Raw genomic sequence first — 10144 nt, forward strand, 5'->3', positions numbered from 1 at the left:
ATACACAGACTTCAGGATAGCCTCCTGCTTTCTATCTGCAGGCTCCTTTAAGGCGGCCGTATACTGAGACGGCAGTGCCACCTTCTTTGATAAGCGTGTGAGCACCTTGTCCACCGTAGGGGATGTCTCCCAGCGTAACCTATCCGTTGGCGGGAAAGGGTACGCCGTCAGTAACCTCTTAGAAATTACTAGTTTCTTATCAGGGGAGCACCACGCTTCTTCACACAGTTCATTCAACTCATCAGATGGGGGAAAAGTCACTGGCTGCATTTTCTCCCCAAACATAAAACCCTTTTTTGTGGTAACCGGGTTTATGTCAGCAATGTGTAAAACATCTTTCATAGCCGTAATCATACATCGGATGGCCCTTGTGGACTGTACATTTATCTCATCTTCGTCGACACTGGAGTTAGACTCCGTGTCGACATCTGTGTCTGCCATCTGAGTCAGCGGGCGTTTTCGAGCCCTTGATGGCCTCTGAGACGCCTGGGCAGGTGCGGGCTGAGATGCCGACTGTCCCATGGCTGTCACGTCGTCAAACCTTTTATGTAAGGAGTTGACACTGTCGGTTAAAACCTTCCACATATCCATCCACTCCGGTGTCGGCCCCGCAGGGGGCGACGTCACACTTATCGGCTCCTGCTCCGCCTCCACGTAAGCGTCCTCATCAAACATGTCGACACAGCCGTACCGACACACCGCACACACACAGGGAATGCTCTGAATGAGGACAGGACCCCACAAAGTCCTTTGGGGAGACAGAGAGAGAGTATGCCAGCACACACCACAGCGCTATATAATCAGGGATTTACACTAACAAAAGCGATTTTCCCTATAGCTGCTTTTATATATAGTTTGCGCCTAAATTTAGTCCCCCCCTCTCTTTTTTACCCTTGATGCCTGGAAACTGCAGGGGAGAGCCTGGGGAGCCCTCTTCCAGCGGAGCTGTGAAGAGAAAATGGCGCCGGTGTGCTGAGGAAGATATCCCCGCCCCCTTCTCGGCGGACTTCTCCCGCTTTTTTATCTGTATAATGGCGGGGGATTATGCACATATACAGCTTAAAAGCTGTATTGTGTGTCAATTAGCCATGTAAGGTACTCTAATTGCTACCCAGGGCGCCCCCCCCCCCCCCCAGCGCCCTGCACCCATCAGTGACCGGAGTGTGTGGTGTGCATAGGGAGCAATGGCGCACAGCTGCAGTGCTGTGCGCTACCTTAATGAAGACCGAAGTCTTCAGCCGCCAATTTTCAGGATTCTCTTCTGTCTTCTGGCTCTGCAAGGGGGATGGCGGCGCGGCTCCGGGACCGGACGATCGAGGTCGGGCCCTGTGTTCGATCCCTCTGGAGCTAATGGTGTCCAGTAGCCTTAGAAGCCCAAGCTAGCTGCAAGCAGGTAGGTTCGCTTCTCTCCCCTCAGTACCTCGTAGTAGTGAGTCTGTTGCCAGCAGATCTCACTGAAAATAAAAAACCTAACAAATACTTTCTTTTTCTAGAAGCTCAGGAGAGCCCCTAGTGTGCAACCAGCTCGGGCCGGGCACAGATTCTAACTGGAGGAGGGGCATAGAGGGAGGAGCCAGTGCACACCAGATAGTACCTAATCTTTCTTTTAGAGTGCCCAGTCTCCTGCGGAGCCCGTCTATTCCCCATGGTCCTTACGGAGTACCCAGCATCCACTAGGACGTCAGAGAAAATTTATTTTTAAGTATAATGAGTCCTACTGTGTCAATCATTCTCCATGACAGACCACACATTTTGAAGGTATAGAATGTTCCATAGCGCAGAGTAATTCCCATTTTGTCTCAAGAATCTCTGTAACATTGCAGCCTAGCCAGCTGTTCTTACTCAGCTGCTTCAAAGGAACATTGATTGATACTATATAACTAATTTATTCAGCGCCGGGTGTCAGAGTTTGAGACTTTGTCTCTGTTTCCCTTCCTTTACCCAGGGATCCAGGCCAGACAGAATCCAATCCTGGCTGAAGAGTTTGAGAAGTGCCCCCACCCGAGCGGCCTCCCGCAAGGGAGTTCCAGCGTCATGCTGGGGATTTGGCAGAATTAGGGGTAGACTTCTGCTCTTGGGAACCTGGAGCCGGTGTGCGCTTCTTTCCCCTTCCCCTACCTGGAAAGAAGGGGGAACCTCTCGCCTTTTTGTATTTATTGGGCCGAAAGGACTGCATTTGCTGGTGATAGGTCTTTTTTGCCGGTGCAGGCGCAGAGGGCAAAAATGTTGACTTACCTGCGGTAGCCGGCGAGACTAACGCATCCAGGCCATCGCCAAATAAGGCCTCACCTTTATATGGGAGAGCCTCCATGTTTCTTTTTGAATCTGCATCCGCGTTCCACTGGCGAATCCATAACGCCCGCCGAGCCGATACTGCCATGGTAGCGGCTTGTGAACTCAGGAGTCCAATATCCTTCATTGCTTCCAGCATGTAGGCGGCAGCGTCCTTGATATTCCCTAACTTAAGGAGTATCTCATCTTTATCAATCATGTCAATTTCTGATGACACGCTTTCTAACCATTTTTCAATAGCGCGACTCACCCATGCGCAGGCAATTGTGGACCCGAGCAGTGTACCATTGGTAACATAAATGGATTTCAATGTAGTTTCTATTTTGCAATCTGCCGGCTCTTTAAGAGAAGCTGTGCCAGGAGCAGGGAGAATTACCTTCTTTGTCAACCTGGAAAGTGCACTGTCTAACACAGAGGGTGACTCCCATTTTTTCCTGTCTTCAACCGGGAAAGGATAAGCTATGTGAATCCTTTTGGGAATACGAAATTTTTTATCAGGATTCACCCACAACCCTTCAAACAGAGCATTTAGTTTGTGTGAAGGAGGGAACGTGACTTTGGATTTCTTTTCCTTACATAAATAAGCTTTCTCCTGAGGTACAGGAGTGCTTTCTGTAACCTCCAACACGTCCCTTATAGCCACAATCATATATTGTATACTTTTTGCCAATTTATGATCTCTCTGGATTCACTATTGTCGACACAAGATTCAGAATCCGTGTCGGTATCAGTGTTTACAACATTTGCAAATGGTCTCTTATGTGACCCAGAGGGGCCGCCCGCATAAGGAACAGCATCCTGAAAAATCACATCTTCCACAGATTTTCTCCAGCATGCAGCCTTAGATTCAGACTTATCTAATCTAGGTTAATCAGATGCATACTGTCACGTAGCTCTTTCACCCATGCAGGCTCTTGGTGTGCCGGTAGCACCACCACAATACAACTCTGTGTCCCTAAAATGGCTTCCTCCGGGGAGGAACTCCCTGCCTCAGACATGCCTCACACGTATACACCACACTCACAGACACACTGGGACTTATTTTGGGGACAGACACACAGTAAAATCTGTCAGAGGGACACAGGATAGGAGCGGCCAGTTCACAAACCCAGCGCCAGTATAGCCTGTGAACATAGTATGTCCACAGCCCAAAAGCGCTTTTAAATAATAATATACACTATCAAATTCACCACAATCGCTTTGTGCCCCCCCTTTATAGCACCCTGTAGTTGTCAGAAGTGGAGGAGAGGACCAGCGTGTTCTCTGCAGCTCTGAGAGAGAAATTGGTGCCGAGTAGTGTGCTGGCTGCCTAAGGAAGAAGCCCCGCCCCTACGTATCCATGACAATATTTATACTGGCGGGGGTAGGACTGTGCCAGCAGCATCTTATGCCCCTTTTAGCCAGTTTGAGGTATTTTTCTTGCTGACCAGGGCGCCCCCCCGCGCCCTGCACTGCCTGTGTGTGTGGGCAGCAATGGCGCGCTGTGCTCCCGCCAGCCGTCACTTACTTGATTGAAGATCATTCTTCTCATACTCACCTGTCTTCTGACTTCTGGCTCTGTGAGGGGGGTGACGGCGTGCTGTGGGAGTGAGCATCTAGACACGGCTAGCGTTCAGTTCCCTTCAGGAGCTAATGGTGTCCTGTCAGCCAGAAGCAGAGCCATGAAACTGAGGAAGTTGGTTCTGCTTCTGCCCCCTCAGTCCCACGAAGCAGGAAGTCTGATGCCAGCAGATCTCCCTGAAAATAAAAAACCCAACAAGTCTTTTCAGAGAAACTCAGTAGAGCTCCTCAGAGTGCATCCAGTCGACCTGGGCACATATCTAAAACGGAAGTCCGGAGGAGGGGCATAGAGGGATGAGCCTGTTCACACCCAATGAAAAGCCTTTAGAGTGCCCATGTCTCCTGCGGATCCCGTCTATACCCCATGGTCTTGATGTCGTCCCCAGCATCCTCTAGGACGTATGAGAAAATAAGATTTTACTCACCGGTAAATCTATTTCTCGTAGTCCGTAGTGGATGCTGGGAACTCCGTAAGGACCATGGGGAATAGATGGGCTCCGCAGGAGACTGGGCACTCTAAAAGAAAAATTAGGTACTATCTGGTGTGCACTGGCTCCTCCCACTATGACCCTCCTCCAGACCTCAGTTAGGATACTGTGCCAGGAAGAGCTGACACAATAAGGAAGGATTTTGAATCCCGGGTAAGACTCATACCAGCCACACCAATCACACCGTATAACTCGTGATACTATACCCAGTTAACAGTATGAAATATAACTGAGCCTCTCAACAGATGGCTCAACAATAACCCTTAGTTAGGCAATAACTACATACAAGTATTGCAGACAATCCGCACTTGGGATGGGCGCCCAGCATCCACTACGGACTACGAGAAATAGATTTACCGGTGAGTAAAATCTTATTTTCTCTGACGTCCTAGTGGATGCTGGGAACTCCGTAAGGACCATGGGGATTATACCAAAGCTCCCAAACGGGCGGGAGAGTGCGGATGACTCTGCAGCACCGAATGAGAGAACTCAAGGTCCTCCTCAGCCAGGGTATCAAATTTGTAGAATTTAGCAAATGTGTTTGCCCCTGACCAAGTTGCAGCTCGGCAAAGTTGTAAAGCCGAGACCCCTCGGGCAGCCGCCCAAGATGAGCCCACTTTCCTCGTGGAATGGGCTTTTACTGATTTAGGATGCGGCAATCCAGCTGCAGAATGCTCCAGCTGAATTGTGCTACAAATTCAGCGAGCAATAGTCTGCATAGAAGCAGGAGCACCTATTTTGTTGGATGCCTACAGGATAAAAAGCGAGTCAGTTTTCCTGACTCCAGCCGTCCTGGAAATATAAATTTTTAAGGCCCTGACTACGTCCAGTAACTTGGAATCTTCCAAGTCCCTAGTATCCGCAGGCACTACAATAGGTTGGTTCAAGTGAAAAGCTGATACCACCTTAGGGAGAAACTGGGGACGAGTCCTCAATTCTTCCCTATCCATATGGAAAATCAGATAAGGGCTTTTACATGACAAAGCCGCCAATTCTGACACACGCCTGGCCGAAGCCAAGGCCAATAACATGACCACTTTCCACGTGAGATATTTCAAATCCACAGTTTTAAGTGGCTCAAACCAATGTGATTTTAGGAAACTCAACACCGCGTTGAGATCCCAAGGTGCCACAGGAGGCACAAAAGGGGGCTGAATATGTAGCACTCCCTTTACAAATGTCTGAACTCCAGGCAGTGAAGCCAGTTCTTTCTGGAAGAAAATCGACAGAGCCGAAATCTGGACCTTAATGGAACCCAAGTTTAGGCCCATAGTCACTCCTGACTGTAGGAAGTGCAGAAAACGACCCAGCTGAAATTCCTCTGTTGGGGCCTTCCTGGCCTCACACCACGCAACATATTTTCGCCAAATACGGTGATAATGGTTTGCGGTTACTTCTTTCCTGGCTTTTATCAGCGTAGGAATGACTTCCTCCGGAATGCCCTTTTCCTTTAGGATCCGGAATTCAACCGCCATGCCGTCAAACGCAGCCGCGGTAAGTCTTGGAACAGACAGGGCCACTGCTGTAGCAGATCCTGTCTGAGCGGTAGAGGCCATGGGTCCTCAGATATCATTTCTTGAAGTTCTGGGTACCAAGCTCTTCTTGGCCCATCCTGAACCACGAGTATCGTTCTTACTCCTCGTTTTCTTATTATTCTCAGTACCTTTGGTCTGAGAGGCAGAGGAGGGAATACATAAACCGATTGGTACACCCACGGTGTCACTAGAGCGTCCACAGCTATTGCCTGAGGGTCCCTTGACCTGGCGCAATATCTAGTTTTTTGTTTAGGCGGGACACCATCATGTCCACCTGTGGCCTTTCCCAACGGTTTACCAACAGTTGGAAGACTTCTGGATGAAGTCCCCACTCTCCCGGGTGTAGGTCGTGTCTGCTGAGGAAGTCTGCTTCCCAGTTGTCCACTCCCGGAATGAACACTGCTGACAGTGCTAAGACGTGATTTTCCGCCCATCGGAGAATCCTTGTGGCTTCTGCCATCGCCATCCTGCTTCTTGTGCCGCCCTGTCGGTTTACATGGGCGACCGCCGTGATGTTGTCTGATCGGATCAGTACCGGCTGGTTTTGAAGCAGAGGCCTTGCCAGACTTAGGGCATTGTAAATGGCCCTCAGTTCCAGAACATTTATGTGTAGGGACGACTCCTGACTTGACCAAAGTCCTTGGAAATTTCTTCCCTGTGTGACTGCCCCCCAGCCTCGAAGGCTGGCATCCGTGGTTACCAGGACCCAGTCCTGTATGCCGAATCTGCGGCCCTCTTGAAGATGAGCACTCTGCAGCCACCACAGTAGAGATACCCTGTTTCTTGGAGACAGGGTTATCAGCCGATGCATCTGAAGATGCGATCCCGACCACTTGTCCAAGAGGTCCCACTGAAAGGTTCTTGCATGGAACCTGCCGAATGGAATTCTGCTTCGTAAGAAGCTACCATTTTTCCCAGGACTCGTGTGCAGTGATGCACCGATACCTGTTTTGGTTTCAGGAGGTGTCTGACTAGAGATGACAGCTCCTTGGCTTTCTCCTGCGGGAGAAACACTTTTTTCTGTTCTGTGTCCAGAACCATCCCCAGGAACAGTAGGCGTGTGGTAGGAACCAGCTGTGACTTTGGAATGTATAGAATCCATCCGTGCTGTTGTAGCACTTCCCGAGATAGTGCTACTCCGACCAACAACTGCTCCTTGGACCTCGCCTTTATAAGGAGATCGTCCAAGTACGGGATAATTAAAACTCCCTTTTTTCGAAGGAGTATCATCATTTCTGCCATTACCTTGGTAAAGACCCTCGGTGCCGTGACAGTCCAAACGGCAGTGTTTGGAATTGGTAATGGCAATCCTGTACCACAAATCTGAGGTAATCCTGGTGAGGATGGTAAATGGGGACATGTAGGTAAGCATCCTTGATGTCCAGGGATACCATGTAATCCCCCTCCTCCAGGCTTGCAATAACCGCCCTGAGCGATTCCATCTTGAACTTGAATTTTTTTATGTGTGTGTTCAAGGATTTCAAATTTAAAATGGGTCTCACCGAACCGTCCGGTTTCGGTACCACAAACAGTGTGGAATAGTAACCCCGTCCTTGTTGAAGTAGGGGCACCTTGACTATCACCTGCTGGGAATACAGCTTGTGAATTGCCTCTAGCACAGCCTCCCTGCCTGAGGGAGTTATCGGCAAGGCAGATTTGAGGAAACGGCGGGGGGGAGACGCCTCGAATTCCAGCTTGTACCCCTGAGATCCTACTTAAAGGATCCAGGGATCCTGTGAGCGAGCCCACTGATCGCTAAAATTTTTGAGGCGGCCCCCCACCGTAACTGGCTACGCCTGTGGAGCCCCCGCGTCATGCGGTGGACTCAGAGGAAGCGGGGGAAGAATTTTTATTCTGGGAACTGGCTGACTGGTGCAGCTTTTTCCCTCTTCCCTCGTCTCTGTGCAGAAAGGAAGCGCCTTTGACCCGCTTGCTTTTCTGAAGCCGAAAGGACAGTACCTGATAATACAGTGCTTTCTTAGGCTGTGAGGAACCTGAGGTAAAAAAAATTCTTCCCAGCTGTTGCTGTGGATACGAGGTCCCAGAGACCATCCCCAAACAATTCCTCACCCTTATAAGGCTCTATGTGCCTTTTAAAGTCAGCATCACCTGTCCAGTGTCGGGTCTCTAATACCCTCCTGACAGAATGGACATTGCATTAATTCTGGATGCCAGCCGGCAAAATATCCCTCTGTGCATCCCTCATATATAAGACGACGTCTTTAATATGCTCTTATGTTCGCAAAATAGTATCCCTGTTTGACAGGGTCACAGACCACGCTGCAGCAGCACTATCTGCAGGTCTCAGTCTAGTACCTGAGTGTGTAAATACAGACTTCAGGATAGCCTCCTGCTTTTTATCAGCAGGTACCTTTAAAGTGGCCGTATCCTAAGACGGCAGTGCCACCTTTTTTGACAAACGTGTGAGCGCCTTATCCACCCTAGGGGATATCTCCCAGCGTAACTTATCCTCTGGCGGGAAAGGGTACGCCATCAGTAACTTTTTAGAAATTACCAGTTTCTTATCGGGGGAACCCACGCTTTTTCACACTTCATTCACTCATTTGATGGGGGAACAAAACACTGCCTGCTTTTTCTCCCCAAACATAAAACCCTTTTTTAGTGGTACTTGGGTTAATGTCAGAAATGTGTAACACATTTTTTATTGCCGGGATCATGTAACGGATGTTCCTAGTGGATTGTGTATATGTCTCAACCTCGTCGACACTGGAGTCAGACTCCGTGTCGACATCTGTGTCTGCCATCTGAGGGAGCGGGCGTTTTTGAGCCCTTGATGGCCTTTGAGACGCCTGGGCAGGCGCGGGCTGAGAAGCTGGCTGTCCCACAGCTGTTACGTCATCCAGCCTTTTATGTAAGGAGTTGACACTGTCGGTTTATACCTTCCACCTATCCATCCACTCTGGTGTCGGCCCCACAGGGGGCGACATCACATTTATCGGCATCTGCTCTGCCACCACATAAGCCTCCTCATCAAACGTGTCGACACAGCCGTACCGACACACCGCACACACACAGGGAATGCTCTGACTGAGGACAGGACCCCACACAGCCCTTTGGGGAGACAGAGAGAGAGTATGCCAGCACACACCAGAGCGCTATATAATTTAGGGATTAACACTATATTGAGTGAATTTTTCCCAATAGCTGCTTGTATATACAATATTGCGCCTAAATTTAGTGCCCCCCCTCTCTTTTTAACCCTTTGAGCCTGCAAACTACAGGGGAGAGCCTGGGGACCTGTCTTCCAGCTGCACTGTGAAGAGAAAATGGCGCCAGTGTGCTGAGGGAGATAGCTCCGCCCCTTTCTCGCAGACTTTTCTCCCGCTTTTTTATGGATTCTGGCAGGGGTATTTATCACATATATAGCCTCTGGGGCTACATATTGTGATATATTTGCCAGCCAAGGTGTTTTTATTGCTGCTCAGGGCGCCCCCCCCCCCCTCCCCAGCGCCCTGCACCCTCAGTGACCGGAGTGTGAAGTGTGTATGAGGAGCAATGGCGCACAGCTGCAGTGCTGTGCGCTACCTTGGTGAAGACTGGTGTCTTCTGCCGCTGATTTTCCGGACCTCTTCTTGCTTCTGGCTCTGTAAGGGGGACGGCGGCGCGGCTCCGGGAACGAACACCAAGGCCAGTTCCATGCGGTCGATCCCTCTGGAGCTAATGGTGTCCAGTAGCCTAAGAAGCCCAAGCTAGCTGCAAGCAGGTAGGTTCGCTTCTTCTCCCCTTAGTCCCTCGATCCAGTGAGTCTGTTGCCAGCAGGTCTCACTGTAAAATAAAAAAACTAAAATAAACTTTCTTTCTAGGAGCTCAGGAGAGCCCCTAGTGTGCATCCAGCTCAGCCGGGCACAGAAATCTAACTGAGGTCTGGAGGAGGGTCATAGTGGGAGGAGCCAGTGCACACCAGATAGTACCTAATCTTTCTTTTAGAGTGCCCAGTCTCCTGCGGAGTCCGTCTATTCCCCATGGTCCTTACGGAGTTCCCAGCATCCACTAGGACGTCAGAGAAAGGCAGTTAACACTGCAGGAGAGGTTAGTACACCCCGCCCTTTCTCACCTGTTTATTCTCTCTCTCTCCTCTCTTGTTTTTTTTTTTTTACTTTTTTCTCCCCTACAGGTCCCCCTATTGGATTCTACTGGACAAGTGGACGTGATTATCGGCGTGGGATGTAGGTAAGTAATCTCTCATTTTTACAGGTCCCACTATTGGATTCTACTGGACAAGTGGACGTGATTCTCGGCGTGGGATGT

This window comes from Pseudophryne corroboree, chromosome 2 (assembly GCF_028390025.1).
Source record: "Pseudophryne corroboree isolate aPseCor3 chromosome 2, aPseCor3.hap2, whole genome shotgun sequence".
In the NCBI taxonomy this organism is placed as follows: Eukaryota; Metazoa; Chordata; class Amphibia; order Anura; family Myobatrachidae; genus Pseudophryne; species Pseudophryne corroboree.